At 42.3% G+C, this 16,658-nt stretch overlaps 1 protein-coding gene across 1 annotated transcript in view; it reads right to left on the bottom strand.

Moving 5' to 3' along the window:
- The window catches only part of LOC128351254 (protein NDNF-like), a 56,637-nt gene extending 40,358 nt beyond the window's left edge, over positions 1–16,279 (bottom strand). Inside the window, exon 1 of the mRNA XM_053310637.1 lies at positions 16,152–16,279. The gene's annotated coding sequence lies outside the window, so the exon portion shown is untranslated. The remainder of the gene's footprint in view (positions 1–16,151) is intronic.
- Between the last annotated feature and the right edge of the window lie 379 nt (positions 16,280–16,658).

Here is a 16,658-nt window from a genome sequence, read left to right as displayed (position 1 = left end):
GTGAAATAGGAGAATGAAGTACTAATATTATAAGGGGATTTCCATTCCCAACAAGAAGAGGCAAGCTTTGAAGCTTATGTGGTGTGATGCTACTCTGAAGTATATACTTTACTTTGAAATATATATTCTTGCATATTGCATGCTTGAATTAAACTTGTGGCACAGAAAGAGAAATTGAGCTGTAGGGTGTTGTCAGAATTAGCAAATTATATAAGTTGTTTTTAAATTTATGAAACAAGTTCTTCTGACACAACATGTCATGTATGTTCTGAGGAGCCAAGGACCCGAGGGAGAGAATGGGTGGGCCTGAACATGCAGCAGACATGAAGGTGGTGTGACCAGTTATGAAACATTTGTTGGAGACTTGAACTGGGAGTGAAGAAGAACAGGGGAGATGATGGAATTTTGGACCAATTGGGAAAGTCATGCCATTATTACCACACCTGGTCCCTGGTCAGCCTAAATTGCAAAAGAGGGACTCTTAGGGGCCCAGAGAGTTCAACAGTTCCACTTGCTGGATGCGTGTACTGCACATGTGAGGAACAACCAGCTCTCTGTCAATTATGCTGCCTGACGTTTACTCAATGTCTAGCCAGAAGTGTAGTAGGAGGCAGTGGAGCATAGTGGGCAATTTTAATTTAATCATACTGGTGGATCCATGGAGGTTCTGTTCTTGGCTATAACAATGGATAATGAGACACTGAGGCAATGGGAATTGGGGGCGTTAGGTTCCTGGAGGTGGGGGGGAGAGTCTTTTAAAAAGCTTTAAAAGGCAAAAATTAAAGAAATAATGTACCGTGCCATACTATGCAGGTCTCCAGATGTCCAGCAACGCCCCAATTCTGCCATTTCCCCACAAACAATCATGGGGGATTCCCCTCCCCAGAAAGAGCCACAAAATAGTTACTTCGACAAAATGGTGGCTGGAAATGACCTCAGAGGTAATTTCCGGCCACATGGGAACTGTGGATACATGGATTTTAACCTTTTAAAAACCACATATACCAAGGTCAGATCTCTATTGCCTGACCATGGATACACAAAACCGTGGGTGTTGTGACCGTCTGTGACAAAGTCCTCCTGTAGTATTAATATAATATATTTTAATTGGTAAGCTAAGTCATTTATTTAGTATGCAAGTGCAGGCCTATTAGCCTGCTCAACACAATCAGCAAACTTTTATGCGAGAGACCTGCACTGGAAATTACACGACTGGTTGGAGCAAGAAAATCTGCTGGCAGAGGAGCAGGCTGGATTCCGTGAGGGCCGATCTACTATTGACCAGTGCCTAGTACTCCAGAACCTTGCTGAAAAGTACTCTTCCTCCAACACACCCTCCCTGTATGTAGCCTTCATTGACTTTAAAGTGGCTTTTGACTCCATCTTGAAAGATGGAGAAGCTAGAGGCCTCCTCGACAGACCAGCGACTGTTATACTTAATACATATGCTACATATTGACACATCGCTCAAGGTAAGGTGCAACCAGCAGGGACATCTCACTAGTGCCATTGTTACACGAAAGGGTGTAAAACAAGGCTGCATTTTGGCACGGTTACTATTCAACTTCTACATCAATACAGTGGTGGGGCAAATTAGCAACTTAGTCTTCCATTCCCCTAAACTCGCAGGAGCCCACATCTCCACCCTATTATATGCGGATGATGCAGCAATACTCTCAAGGACCCCTATTGGCCTTAAACGAGCACTGAAGGCATTGGTCCCGTATTGCAAGGAAGATCTGCTGGAGCTTAATTACCACAAAACCAAAATCATGGCTTTTGTCAAAAGGCCCCAAACCCACTACTGGTTTACAGATGGGCACAAGATAGAACAGGTTCCTTGCTTTAAATATCTGGGGATAGTCCTGCATTCCTCTGGTTCTAGGAAGACACATGCAGAGTATGTAGCATTAAATGCACAGAGGAACTCCTCCGCTATTAGGTTCCTCCAAACAAGAGGTGGCCACTATATACTTGTAGCGCTAAAAATGTATGAAGCCAAGCCGATAGCGCAGTTACTCTACAGTGCCCAGCTCGGCCCCTTCCCCAACATTTCCACGCTGGAACACATGCAATCAAAGTTCCTAAGAGCAGTTCTTCAAGTACCAAGATGTGTATCTAATGCTATCCTGCGACTAGAGACAGGCCTAATGAAAGTGGAGGCAAGGGTATGGATGACCATACTGAACTACTGGCTAAAGCTCTCCCTTTCCCTCTCAGGCCTAGCCCTGCTAATGCTACGTGATGACTTCCAATCCAGCTGGAAACAGACAGAAAAAAATTAAGTCCCTGGGCCTATCCCTGCTTTACTTAGTTAACTTGGGGTACAACCCGGCCAAGGCACTCATCAAACAATGTATTACGGATATAGAGTGCCAATTTGACATAGGTAAGGCCCCTGACTTCCCTGTAAGAGAAGGACTCAGTTATGCCAGCGCCCTCTTGCCTAATGCAATTACCTAATGCAATTGGAGGTCCCAAAGCATAGGAGGGCCAATACACTGGTGCGCTGTCATGTGCTTCCCTCAGCCGTGCTTGAAGGTCGCTATAGGAAGATCCCAGTCTCAGAGTGCAAGTGCCCCTGTGGCTCAGGGCAGGTAGAAACAGCAGGACACGTTCTTCTGCAGTGCCTGTTCTACAGGGAAATCCGTGCCTTCCTCATCTTACCACTATTACATGGCTATCCTGGGCAAATGGACCAGTTTAACACCTCTTTGCTGCTCTCCGATAGCAACCCTGCTGCCACCTACAGTGTTGCCAGGTGTTTAAAAAAAACCCAAACATTTTATGTCCCGCTCTTCCTCCTCCAAGGAGCCCAGAGCTGTGTACTCCATACTTAAGTTGCTCCTCACAACAACCCTGTGAAGTAGGTTAGGCTGAGAGAGAAGTGACTGGCCCAGAGTCACCCAGCAAGTATTTGGCTGAATAGGGATTTGAACTCAGGTCTCCCCGGTCCTAGTCCCGCACTCTAACCACTACACCACACTGGCTCTGTGCAGCAGTGATTAATATCCGGCAGACGATGATCACGCATCCCTAGAGCCCACCTCTATGAACTAGATAGAGGACCACCATGACTACTGCCTTAGTGAGGCAACCCAACAACCTATAGACCTGCCACTTCCTGGCTACTATTTTACTCGCTTGTATTTTTGTGTATATTATATGATATCCTTTTATTAGCTATTATTATTAATAATAATAATAATAATAAATAGAAGATATTATAATATAATATAATATAATAATTATATTAATTCTTTTTATTATTTATATTAGCTCTTAATATTAGCTCTTATTTTAAATGATGACTGTCATGATTTTATATGTTTTAAATCTTTTAAAAACTTTTCTTACTTTATAAGCATGCAACGTGATCTAGGCATGTACTGCTACATGGTTTATTATTTTGTTTCTTATTGCAGCCGTAGTTAAATAAAAATGTAGTCCAGAGTCTACTATGTCTCTTATTAGAGCCATAGCCAGATTTTTAGTGCAGTCACATGCCTATTTTTTATATTTTAAATCATTTTATGTTAGTAATTTATTTTATCATCTTTTATATTTCTTATTGCATATTTTAAATCATCTTATGATAGTCTTAGAGTATAAAATCTACTTAGGTTTTAAAATGTACTTTATGCTGGTCTGTGACCATAATAAAGTTGATTAATTGATAGTATGTAAGTGTGAGTGTACTTGACAAGGAAAATAGGAACTGTAATATTGAATTATTGAAGTTTATTTGGGGGCAGGGGCGTAACTATAATAGGGCAATGGGAGACAGTTGTCTGGGGGACCACTGCCTTGCCCCCCCCGAGGCAAGTCACATGACTGATTCCACAAGCCATGCACCCGCCCAGGCTTCCTTCAGTTGTATTCATCCTCCAAAATGGATGTGAGCGTTAAGACCTGGAGCTACCAGAACAGCATGTCTTTCTCTAGTACCATTAAATGACTTGCATCGTCCACAATTTACAAAACCTTTTGAAAAATAATTTAGGATGATGTTCTATTGTGGCACATAGGTTATATATATATTACTATGCTTTTTGTTACCACTATTCAGCCTCATATAAGATTTCTTTACTTCATCAGCTGAGCTTCAGTGGGGGGAGGGGCATTTTAAAATCTTGTCTCTGGGCCCACTCCAACCTTGCTACACCCCTGTTGGGGGTGTGTGTGCTGAAAGCCCATGTATTTGTGCTATGCAGTTTATTTCAGATGGAAGCCCAGATCCTGTTAAGTAATACAATACTGAGGCTCTTCACACAAACAGCCCTACCTGGTCTTGCACAGCCTACCCAAGTGCTCTTGTGGAGCACTGCTCGAGGTTTTCCCTGGGCTATTACTGAGGTCGAAGGGTGCATGCTTGCCCTTCTACCTTGGTACTCAGTCATGTGTCTGCTAGAGCTGTCTGCAGCCCAAGCAGCCACAGAGCCAGGCACCTAGAGTGCCCGGCTCTGGGGAAAGCCAGCCGCTCGCTGAACCAACTGGCTGGCGCGGCTTGTTTGCCCCAGCCTCCTTTAAGGAGCACGGACACCGGGGAGCCTTGTCATTGGCTCCCCTGGTGCTCCTGGGGCGGGGCCCACAAGCGGCGCAGAGAGCATGTGCCAATTCATTCTGTCTCTTGAGAGCAACCCCACCCTCCCATCCCTCAGATATAGGCCGGGCATTGCTGGTCGCCGTCTGGGGCCAGGCAGGAATTTTTTGGGTCCACACCTAATTGGCCAGTGGTGTGTGCCCTTTTTTGCCTGCCTCAGTCTATACCTGTAGTCCCGGTAGTCAGTTAGTGCCATATTTTCTTGTCACATTTTGGCAGGTACAGTGCGGAGGGAAGCAACAGCTTATAATCGGTGAGGCACCTTAGGTAAGCGTTTGGCTTCAAGGAGGAGGAGCGGATCCCTTGAGGCTTGGCAGATCAGGGATGCTGCACAGCCCCTCTTTTCTGAAAAGCAACGTCCTTCCTTATGGCTTGGCAGCATCAGAGGGGCATTGTTAGTAACAGAGACCTGACCTTAGGTCGGCTAGGAAGGGCGGCGCCTGCTTACAGTGCCGCCTGGAGCCAAGGTACTAATGCCATTATCATCTAGTTCAAGGCGGCCACTCTCACAACCAGCCTTCTAGGAACTGCACTGTGCTGGGTTGAGTGCCAATCCCAGCTGAGCGCCATGTTGGCTTGTAAAGAACTATGTTCCAATAAATGTGTCCCATTTCACCAAATAATCTTGTGTCCGTGTCTCCTTGGGTCTGGGAGTCCGGGTTGTTGGAGATGGAGTTACAGTGCATCAGCCTTTTGCACCAACTATCCTAGTGAGCACTAGGGGCATGGGGAGTAGAGGTGGTTAGTGAGGGTCTCCTTACCTGTCCCCGCTTTACCTCTGCTCTATGACCCCTGCCTTGACTCCTCAGGTTTTTCCTGTGGGGAGTCAGTCCTCTTCCTTTCTTCTTAGAGAGTAGATGGAAACATCTCCTCCTCTCTTCACCTATCCATTATGTAGCCTTTAGACAGGGCTAGGTGTTTCCTATCCAAAATGTACTTCACCAATAAACCTATTTAGTTTAGATTATACAACAATCTCCATGCATGTTCTTTAGATAACTGCAGCAACAAAACTCTGCACTCTATTCTGTAACTGGAGTGGGTGGCTTCCTTTGTTGCCACTTTGAAAAATAATTACAAACTCCAACAGGGTTGCATTCCCCCAATCTCCAGATGGCCATGCAGTTCTGGGCAGTGTGACGCAAAGAAGAGAGGAGATCATCAGGGGGTGGGGGCAGGTAAGAGCGCTGCTGCCTTCCCTCCCCACCCCACCATCCTGAGTTGTGGGAATGACCTTACTGCCTTGTATTCAGCACACCATTTGTGGTTTGCTTCTCCATCTCAGGTAAAAGATTGCATTAAATTCCTGGTTGCATTAAATTCCCCTTATATCTACTGATATTCCCCTGGTTCCATAGGAAGTCTGTTTTCTGCTGAATCCACTTTCCTGCCTTCCCCTATATGCCGTGGGTGACACTTTCTCTGTATCCACTATGGTCTACTCATCCCTGTGTCCACTACTTTGCCTTCCCCCCATATCCACTGAAGGCTGGTCATCTCTGTACCTACTGTTATTTAACCGTAACACCACAAGTACTTTTTAAAAAAAATCCTAAACAAAAACATTGCAGTCTTCTGTCTTTCACCCCATACTGAATCAAATTGATGGTACAGACTGCAGTTCTGTGAACACTTACATGGGAGTAAGACCCTTTGAAATCAGAAGGCCTTCTTTCTGAATAAATGAATTGTAACCATGTAACAAAGGCTGTACTTTTGTCTGTGCTGTATCTACCATCTATTAGTTTCATTGGGTTATGTACTCCTGATACTGGGGGGGAAAGGGAGAAAATGTTCTCTCTATCCACTTTGTCAATAATATGCATTTTTTAAAAACCAAAATTAAAAACAAATGTGTATTGTATTTCTTCACATTGCATATTCAAAATAGTTATACCCTGCCCCTCCAGCACACTGCTGCTTGGGGTGGCTTACAACAATAAAATAGATACAAGACACAATAAAAGTGATAAAATTAACAAAATTTAACAAAGTAAAAAGTCAGGTTAAAAACTGCAATCATCATTAGGTTCAAATTAAAAGTTAATTTAAAAGCTAAAAACTGAAAATTATAAAAAGCTAAAGAACCTACTAGATATTGCAAAAAATGGAGCATTAAAAAGCCTCAATTAAAAGGTATGTTTTAAGTTGTTTTTTTTAAAAACGCTGAGGGAGAGAGCATGGTGAAGCAATTCAGGGAGGGCGTTCAAAAGCCGAGTGGCCACAACTGAAAGGGCCCTGTTTCTAGTCCCCACTAAACAGATCTCTGTTAGTGGCGGGGCCATAAGCAGGGCCTGAGACGATGAGTGGAGGGCCCTAGCAGATTTGTATGGGCGAATGCAGCTTGACAGGTACTCTGGCCCCAAGCTGTGTAGAACTTTTAACTGGCATCGTCCCTAAACTACAATATTGCAAACACGTTTCTCCTAAGGAAGGTGCTCCAATTCCTCGATCATATTGGTTGCCCTTCTCTGCACTTTTTCCAGATCTATAATATCCTTTTTGAGGATGAACCTTGTAAAATGCAATCCCCACCAAAGTTGTATTTGTGATAATGTTCTTGGTCTATATATTATACTTTCCAGAATGATTAGGAACCCCTGTTGTTGTAGCTTAACCACATCACTAAATTTAAACCGTGATTAGAATCGGTAACCAGAGATTGTTAATGCTCTATGGCAATAGTAGTTCTGTGCTGCTATTTATTTTTCTGCTTTTATGTAATGCTGAATTATATAAGCTGTTTAAAAAACAAAACAAAACTGTCAATTTCTGTTACAGAGGAAGGGAGAAATGAAAGTCTAAAATGGCATTCAGAGGTAAAGTCCTGCCAGTATGAAATACCTGCCAGTATTTAACCCACGAAAATAAGGATTGCCTGTGAATATGGAGGGGTGTGAGCAAACAGCCTGGGAGACATGGAGGATATTCCCACGAGCTCTGGAAAGCGGGCTAAGGTAGCTTAGCCCGCTTTCCAGTGCTCATGGGAACCACCAGGCTCATGGGCGAGCCCGGTACTCCCAAGGTGGCTAGCCTGCCTAAAACACCCTCCCTTTAAATGAGATTAATGGAGTGGGTGCTTCGTTAACATCATTTTGTTGCTCATGTGTCATCACTGTGAGTGGTGACACACGATTAGACCCCCAGCTGGGAGGCTGCAAGCAGGGGTATCTCTAGGATGCTTTGACTCCTGGCCGGGAGGCTGCAAAGGAAGAGGTATCCCCAGGAGGCCCTGCGCACTCGCACAGTGCATCCTGGGACTTCTGATCTCCATGAGAGAGCCAGCAGTCGTGTGGGTGACTGATCTGGCCGCTCATGGCTCCGCTGCCAGGCATTGACCTCATTGAGGCACTTCCAAGCAATCGTGTGAAGTGTCTTATGGTGTATGGTTCTGACGACAAGCAGGCTACAAATGGAAAGAGGTCATAAAATGTAGGCCTGTGCATCAGAGATATCTGATATCGGAACGATATCAGCAATATTGGATATAATCAGAAATAATGCTGATCTGATATTTAGAGCCCTATATCAGACTGGAGTTATCCAATACAACCTTGGAAATATCGGGGAAAGATTGTAAAATATATTGGTGAATTGGAAGATAAAATGGCATCAGAAATTTAAAATGATGCCCCCTGCAACCACAATTACACATTGCTGAAGGCTGTGTTTCACCAGCTATATGTTGTGCCTTTCGAGTACTGTACACCTATTCACAAGCAAGTGCACAAGAGGCACAATGCATCTACCCACCCATTCAGGGACATGTTTTTTAAAAGACACAGGGGAGAGCACTGAATCCTGAAGGATGATAGCTTCAGTAACTCACATTAGAAAATTTGAACAAGGCATCCTCAAGATAGGGACAAAACAGGGACAGTGATTGACCAGGGACAGATTCCAGAATAGGGATTGTCCCTGGTAAATGGGGCAGTTGGAACCTATGTGGTTATGATCTTAGAATCTAAGGCCTAGTTCTCAGAAGCAGCAGGTGAGGAGGCACACCTGGCTTATAACACTTCAGAATGCAGGTGGAGCTCACATAATTGAACATTTCATTCAAGGAAAAAACAAACAAAACCGAGACACAAAGCAAATTGCATGTCAGCGGAAAGAATTCTGCTTTCTCTTGATATACTAAATTTCTATGAGCAGGCATTTTTAGTTTTGCATGAAGGAGCATTCAATCATGCGGACCACCAGCAGCAGTCTGAAGCTACATAGCTCAGAAAGTGGTTTCTCTTATCATTTGCTGTTTCTGAGAAAGAGAGCTAAACTGTTTCATTATAAGGAGACTGAAGGGATTTGACCATTTTCATTCCTATCCCTTGGATTGTGTCAGGATATTCAGGTCAAAGTTTCTAACAGCATCCAATATAGGAATGCTTAGGGTCACTATATGCTGAAGTGCACCCATAGATTGGATACACAGAAAGAAAAATTCCATCAGCTGCTGCAGCTTCTCCCATAATTGCACCTTGGAGAGGAAAAGCAATTTTAAAGGCACAGGGCAGTAGGACGATGACAGACTCTGACAGAGCAAAATGTTCCTGTCCTCAACCTGTTCATTGCTCCTTGGATGTGTGAGTGACCCTTTCGTTTCATTCCAATTATGCACTAACTGCACCTGTTTCAACTGTCATGCGTATGGCATAGGGGTGTCCTGATTAGCCTGGCGTCTACAGGAACTGACATCGGTCTCCCAGTGACAACTGAAAGCAGACCTGTAGATTTTAATGACTTTGGAATGTGAAAAATATTGAGGGGAGAAGGAAATCTCCTGGAATAGCTTCAGTAAGAGTCAGCTACCCTAGTGTGACACTTTGTGTCCCGGTTAAGGACTAGCTGGTGGGGTGAGAGAAAAGGGAAAAATCTGCCCACATCCTTCTCATTTCAATCTATTGCTAGATTTCCATTTTCCTAGGAACAAATACTCACTGAGGAATGCAGCATAGCCATAAAGACATGCTGGTCTACCTAATTTCCTCTCCTTTGCTGACACAGCTGCAGACATGCTGAAGTCAATCTACCTTAAGCCCCATTTCTGATATTAGATTAGCTCTAGTGCCGCCTGACATTCAAGATTTATCCTTTCCAACAAGCTATTTTTATAACTTGCCTGGCAGTTGTCTGCATTAAACTTCACCTTTGAATTACTGTGTGAAATGAGCTATTGACAACCAGTTAGCACTTCCTGTCAGTATACAAGCAGAATTCTGAAGAAGCCAATAAGAATGCACCCGCTGGAGGGCTGCAAGGAGCCAATTGTTGTGTGCCTCTGACATTCCCAATAAATGGAAAAACTAAGTTTTCTGGGAGTTTCATGTGCTCCATAGAGTACCTGCAAAAATTTGGACTAGGACAAGAGGGATTCCAAGCACCCCTGACTACAGGAAGTAATCATTCCTGATGCTGATGCTGCAGCAGCAGTACAACTATTACACACTAGGCAGTTCCTGAGACCTAGCAGGTCATCCATTTGGCTCTATAGGTGGTCTTTTCCAACTCTCACTTGCCTTGTTAATGTGGAGCAAGTACTGCTAGCTTCTCCCTCTTCTTTCCTTCTCCCTCTCCCCAGCTGATAGGAATGCAGGCAGCTGAACAAGGCATTATTACATAGGAACATAGGAACCTGCCATATACTGTCAGACCATTGGTCTATCTAGCTCAGTGTTGTCTTCACAGACTGGCAGCAGTTTCTCCAAGGTTGCAGGCAGGAATCTCTCTCAGCCCTATCTTGGAGATGCCAGGGAGGTAACTTGGAACCTAGATGCTCTTCCCAGAGTGGCTCCGCCTCCATCCCCTGAGGGGAATATTTACAGTGTTCACACTTCTAGTCTCCCATTCATATGCAATCAGGGGAGAGCCTGCTTAGCTAAGAGGACAAGTCATGTTTGCTACCACAAGACCAGCTCTCCTCTCCTATTTTTTATTATTATTATTATTATTATTATTATTATTATTATTATTATTATTATATCTTGTTTGCACAGTCAGACAGGTGTTATGGACTGGTTTGTTTTATCCAGACATCGAGTCCTTCCCAAGGACCTGGGATGCCAGAATTTTATTGTCAATTGTTATAAATATCGTCGCAGAATATAGGCTGTTCCCAGTAAAGCTGCTTTTTGGAATTGGCTGATGGTGATTTCTGTGGCCCCTATGGTGTTGAGGTGCTCTTCAAGTTGTTTTGGAACTGCACCCAGGGTGCCAATTACCACTGGGATTATTTGGGTCTTTTTCTGCCACAGCCTTTCAATTTCAATTTGTAGATCTTTATATTTGGTGATTTTTTTCTATTTCTTTTTCTTCTATTCTGCTATCCCCTGGGTATTGCTATGTCGATTATTTTGACTTGTTTTTCTTTCTTCTCAACTACAGTTATATCTGGTGTATTGTGTGGCAGATGTTTGTCTGTTTGTAGTCGGAAGTCCCATAATATTTTTACATCTTCATTTTCGACAACTTTTTCAATTTTATGGTCCCACCAATCTTTGGCTACAGGTAGCTTGTATTTTTTGCAGATGTTCCAGTGTATCATCCCTGCTACTTTGTCATGTCTTTGTAGTCAGTCTGTGTGATCTTTTTACAACAGCTGATTAGGTGGTCCACTGTTTCATCTGCTTCTTTACAAAGGCGGCACTTGCTGTTTGTTGTGGATTTTTCTACTTTTGCTCTTATTGCATTTGTTCTTAGTGCCTGTTCTTGTGCAGCCAGTATTAAACCCTCTGTTTCTTTCTTCAAGTTGCCATTCTTAAGCCATTGCCAGGTCTTGCTGATGTCTGATTTTCCACTTATATTGTGCAAATATTGACCATGCAGTGGCTTATTTTTCCATTTTTCTGCTCGGTTCTTGACTTGTTCTTTCTTGTAGGCCTGCTTTGTTTCATTGGTGTTGAATAGTTTCTCGTTATTGACCATTTGAAGTGTATCTTCTTCACTGTCCTTGATATATTCTTCAAGGCCTCGGCCTCTTTTCTCCTCCTCTACTGTTTGATGGACTTGCAGCATTCCTCTTCCACCTGAGCTGCGAGGGAGGTATAGCCTATCTACATCACTGCGGGGCATGATTGATGGTCATGATTTTCCTGGTCCAGTCTTTTATTCCTGCAGTGTATCTGATAACAGGTATAGCCCAGGTATTTATGGCTTGTATGGTGTTCCTGACATTGAGTTTGGACTTGAGGATTTTTCTAACTCTCCTGATGTATTCACTTCCAATTTTTCTTTTAGCTTCAGTGTGTGCAATGTTATCAGCCTGGAGAATGCCCAAGTATTTGTAATGTTCTTTCTTTTCCAGGTTCTTGATGTTGCTTCCATTGGGCAGTTCTATTCCTTCTGTTTTTCTTATTTTCCCTCTGTTCATTATTAATGCAGCACACTTGTCTAGTTCAAACTCCATTACTATATCGCTACTGAATATACGGACAGTGTTTAGCAGTGATTTGATTTCTGACTGGGACTTTCCATACAACTTCAGATCGTCCATGTACAGCAGATGGTTGATTATACTTGATGTTTTAGATGTTTGGTATCCGAGGCCTGTTTTGTTTAGTATTTGTGAAAGTGAGGTCATGACGATTACAAACAACAGAGGGGATAGCGAGTCCCCTTGGAAAATGCCTCTTCTAATGCTAACCTGTCCAAGTGTCTCGCCATTGATTGTTAACTGTGTACTCCACATGCTCATTGCTTTTTAAATAAATATCTGAATGTTTTTGCTGACACCAGTTGTTTCTAAACATTTTAGTATTCTTGTGTGAGGCAATGAGTCGAAGGCTTTCTTGTAGTCAATCCATGCAACACTTAGATTTGTTTTTTTTCTCTTGCAATTTTCTAAAATCATTTTGTCAATCAGCAGCTGGTCTTTTGTGCCTCTGGTGTTCGGGCAATTTCCTTTCTGTTCAACTGGAAGCTGTTTGTTAGTTAATAAGAGTTGCCTTACTTCATCTGCTATTATTCCAGTTAATAATTTGAACATGGTTGGCAGGCAGGTGATCGGTCTATAATTACTTGGAACTGCACCTTTTGCTGGGTCTTTCATGATGAGATGAGTTTTCCCAGTTGTTAGCCATTGCTCAATATCACCTCCTTGCAAAATGTGATTGAACTGTTTTGATAGTTGTTTATGAAGGCTTGTTAGGTGTTTAAGCCAAAAGCCATGCAGTTCATTGTTGCCTGGTGCAGTCCAATTTTTAACTGTCTTTGCTCTTTCAATTATTAATTCTGGTTTTATTATTAGATCTTGCATTTGTTGGTTACATTTTTGACCTCTTTCATCCAGCCTGCTTTTTTATTATAATCTATTGGATTGTCCCATAATTTCCCCCAGAATTGCACTGTTTCTTCTTTATTTGGTTTTTCGACGTTTCTTGCAGTTTCTCCTCCTATCCTTTGGTAGAAACGTCTCTGTTTCGACTGGAATTGTAGATTCTTCCTGTGTTGTGTAATTCTGGCTTCACATTTGCTAATCTTCTTTGACACTGCTGTTATTTGCTGCTTTATTATTTCCAGGACTTCTCTAATTCTCCTTGAATCTAGGTGGTATTTTTGGATCAGATACTGTTGGGTGTTTTCATTCTTCAGCTTCTTGTCTTTCATATCTTTCAATTTATTAGCATCTGATCTAAGCCTGGAGATTTTATTTTCTAATCTAATCTTCCATTTAGGTGATGTACTGCTTTCTTTTTTTACAGGTCCACTGATCTTATATCTGAGCTCTTGTGTTGTTATTGTTGCTGAACTGTACATTAGTTGGTTTGTTTCTTGCAAATTATTGGTTGTTGTTATTTCTGCAAGTGCAGCATTGACATCTTTTAATGCCTGAGCAAGTTGTTTTTTTGCAACTGTTTTTAGAGCTGGAAGTCGAACCCTGGTGGTTGTTTGGTTCATGTGCTCAGTTATTTTTTGCTTTAGTTCTTGTTGCTTTTCTGTTAAACGGCATTTGGGTTTTTGAGGTGAAGGCAAAGGAGAGGCTGCCTGGTTTTGATTTTGAAACATTTCAGCAACAGTGGCATCCTCTATTTCTAATACCTCCTCCACCTGCGCCTGAGCAACTTCTTCAGTTGGCGGTAATTCTTCTTCCATATCTTGAGCCTGTGTTGCTCTTTGCTGTTCTTCCAGCTCAACTCCTGTGAATACTTTATTTCTTATTATGTATCTTCCCTGGTCTGCTAGCCTTTGTTCTGTGATTTCTGTATCTGGATGTTTCTCTGTCCAAATTTGGTACATTCTTTTTAAATAACCTCTTCTAGTTGAATAGACTTGTAATAGCAGATCATTATTTTCTTGTTGGCGTTTTTCGTATATTTTTTCCAGTTAAGTGACATTTTTTCCAGTAGCCTTGCAGTCTCCAGCCCGGGTTGCTTAACTGAAGATCCTGAGTCCTGTTGCCCACTTGCCACCAGATGTCCAGGGACTCCAGCACCTGGCGCGGTCCTTGTTGACCTGGGCAATGACTGATCCGGTATAGATTTATTAAAGTTACGTCTCACCATATTGTTGATGGGAGAGGCACTCTTTGTCTGGCTTCTCTGGTGAGACCTGTCCAGTATGGTTGAACCTCTGGCATAGCTTTCACCTTCCTCAGAGCACACAAGCCCCACATCCACGCCAAGGTAGTGCCTCACTGGGGGTTGTTGTTGTTGTTATTATTATTATTATTATTTCACTAATAAAAGATATTTATATGCCACCTTCTAACAAAAAACATTCTCAAAGTGGTTTACATAGTAAAGGGTTTAAGAAAAGGTTTCACTGTCCAAAAAGCGCTCACAATCTATACATGCACGCACTCTCTCTCTCTCTCTCTCTCTCTCTCTCTCACACACACACACACACACACACACACACACACACACCACCAGCAACAGCCAATGGAAAGATGCTATGCTGAACTATACTTAGGATGTCAGATAATGGTTTGTGCATCTGTGAAAGGATGCACAGTATGTGCGCTAGGCTTCCCTCACAACTATTCTGAATGGAAAATTCTGACACAACTCCTCACTGGTCAGGTAGGGAGCCTTGGACAAGAGTTGAGAGCAGCAAGACAGCTCCCACAGTTGACTCTATACTGAACTATGACAATGGGAGGATTACCTTCCCTAGCTTTCATGATGAGAGACTTCCCCAAAAGAACAGAATAGAATATAGAATCCCCCAGTGTCAACTTAAACAACACTTTTCAGTGCAAGTTGTTCATGCAGTCATGTGAGAGTTGTCAAGCAGTAAACACTTGATGGGGGAATGAGTGTTTTGCATACATGTGTGGCCCAGTGCTCTGACTCATCTGAGTTCTGCTCTTGGCTGCTCCCCCTACACTGGGGAAGTAAACTTTCTTATCTGCCAGTAACCCAGGGGGAATAAGACACCAGCTGTTTTCCAGGCCACAGCCATCCCTTTTGGGGTACAGCAGGAGAAGCCTAGCCCTCTTGGTTTGGCCTAACTGGGCATGTGTGATGGTGACTTCTGGGCATGTGAGAGGGGAATTCTAGTCAGCTGTGGGTGATACCTTTGGTAACAGTAACATAGTTTCAGCAAAGCAGAGACTGAGTTAAATTGTTTCTGAATCTCAGTGCTTGCTTTGGTCCCAATATTCCTAATCTGCTTAATCGAGGGAAATAACATTGATTAATTGTCAGTACTGATATTCAGGAAGTAATACTGAAGTCTGTTTCCTTTTAGTCTGATTGATGCTGGTCTATAGGAAAGAAGTGTATGTGAAATGAATCTTATTTTTAAATGTGTTATTTACCATAGATTCTGAATTATATATAAACACCATGAAGTCTTTGAGCAATGGATTTTCCTTCTGTTCCTTCTTCCGTGTGTGTGTGTGTGTATGCATTTGATTTTACAAAAAAATCAGAATAAAGTACAATAGCAAGAAAAAGATGCTCTACTTTTACTACTGCTCTATTATTACTGTTATTTGATGTTTAAAATTTCTTTCTACTGGTATATAAACAAGCATCTTATTGAAACACAAAAATTCAGACCCTTAAGGAAAAATAACAATTCAGCAGCTGTTTCAGTATAGGGAACTCTCTGCAATAATAGTGAAAATCATCTGTATGTTAAACTGTAGCCTGAGGGGTGAAATATATTAAAACTGTAGCCCCATAAAAGCATAACACTTCACCCATACAGACAAAACACTTCGGCTATTCTCCTACAATTAATATAAAAGGCCCATAAAACCATTTTAGTGCATTCTGTTATGCATTCTACAAGCTAATGAGAACCCCATTAGCTTTAGGTGATATCAGAAGCCATAGTGGGGTACACATGAAAGAGTGGCAGGAATGATTATTACTCAGGTATACATTAGAAAAAATGTGGTGACTGAGGGGAAAGGGTTGATGGTTTTCAACAGACAGAGGCTGAGAAGAGTCAGAAGCTAGGGTCAAAGGATAGCTCGCCCTTGGCTGCCTTATTGATTTTCTCACAAATGAATGAATGAATGAATAAAATCAGTTCAGTAAAGATGGGGAAGGATTGTTTTCCAGATGGTTGGGGCAGCCTGAGAAATCTATCTATGACTCACCTTTCAGAGGAAGGGAGAGAGGAATCTGATATTTTGGAGATCTGAGGCAAGTAAATTGGAGAGTTAAAACTGATAAAGAGAGAGCGCCACTGCAGAAGGAGTCATTCCAGCTTTATTTGCACAGCTCCTGCAGCCATAAAAGGAGTTATAGCTTATGTTTACATCTTTGGATTGTCTTATGTTTCTTCATTACACCAATGCCTATTAATCCCCTTTTTCATTCTAACAGCCAAATCAGAGAATTAAAAAAGGGCTAAATACACATTATCTCAGTCACCCTTCGGGAATTTTTGTGTGTGACATATGGTGACCCAAATGTACAATCTGAAATTACACTGGATTTTTTCCCTTCACAAAAAAGAAGAGTAAAATAATTAGGGAAATGGAAATTGAGGATATGGTGCCAAAATAGTTTATTTTAACAATTGCTTGAATTAAAATTCTCTCTCTCTCTCTCTCTCTCTCTCTCTCTCTCTCACACACACACACACACACACACACACACAC

Source organism: Hemicordylus capensis, chromosome 3, assembly GCF_027244095.1.
Source record: "Hemicordylus capensis ecotype Gifberg chromosome 3, rHemCap1.1.pri, whole genome shotgun sequence".
Taxonomy (NCBI): domain Eukaryota; kingdom Metazoa; phylum Chordata; class Lepidosauria; order Squamata; family Cordylidae; genus Hemicordylus; species Hemicordylus capensis.
This window is presented reverse-complemented; position numbering and strand designations above follow the sequence as displayed.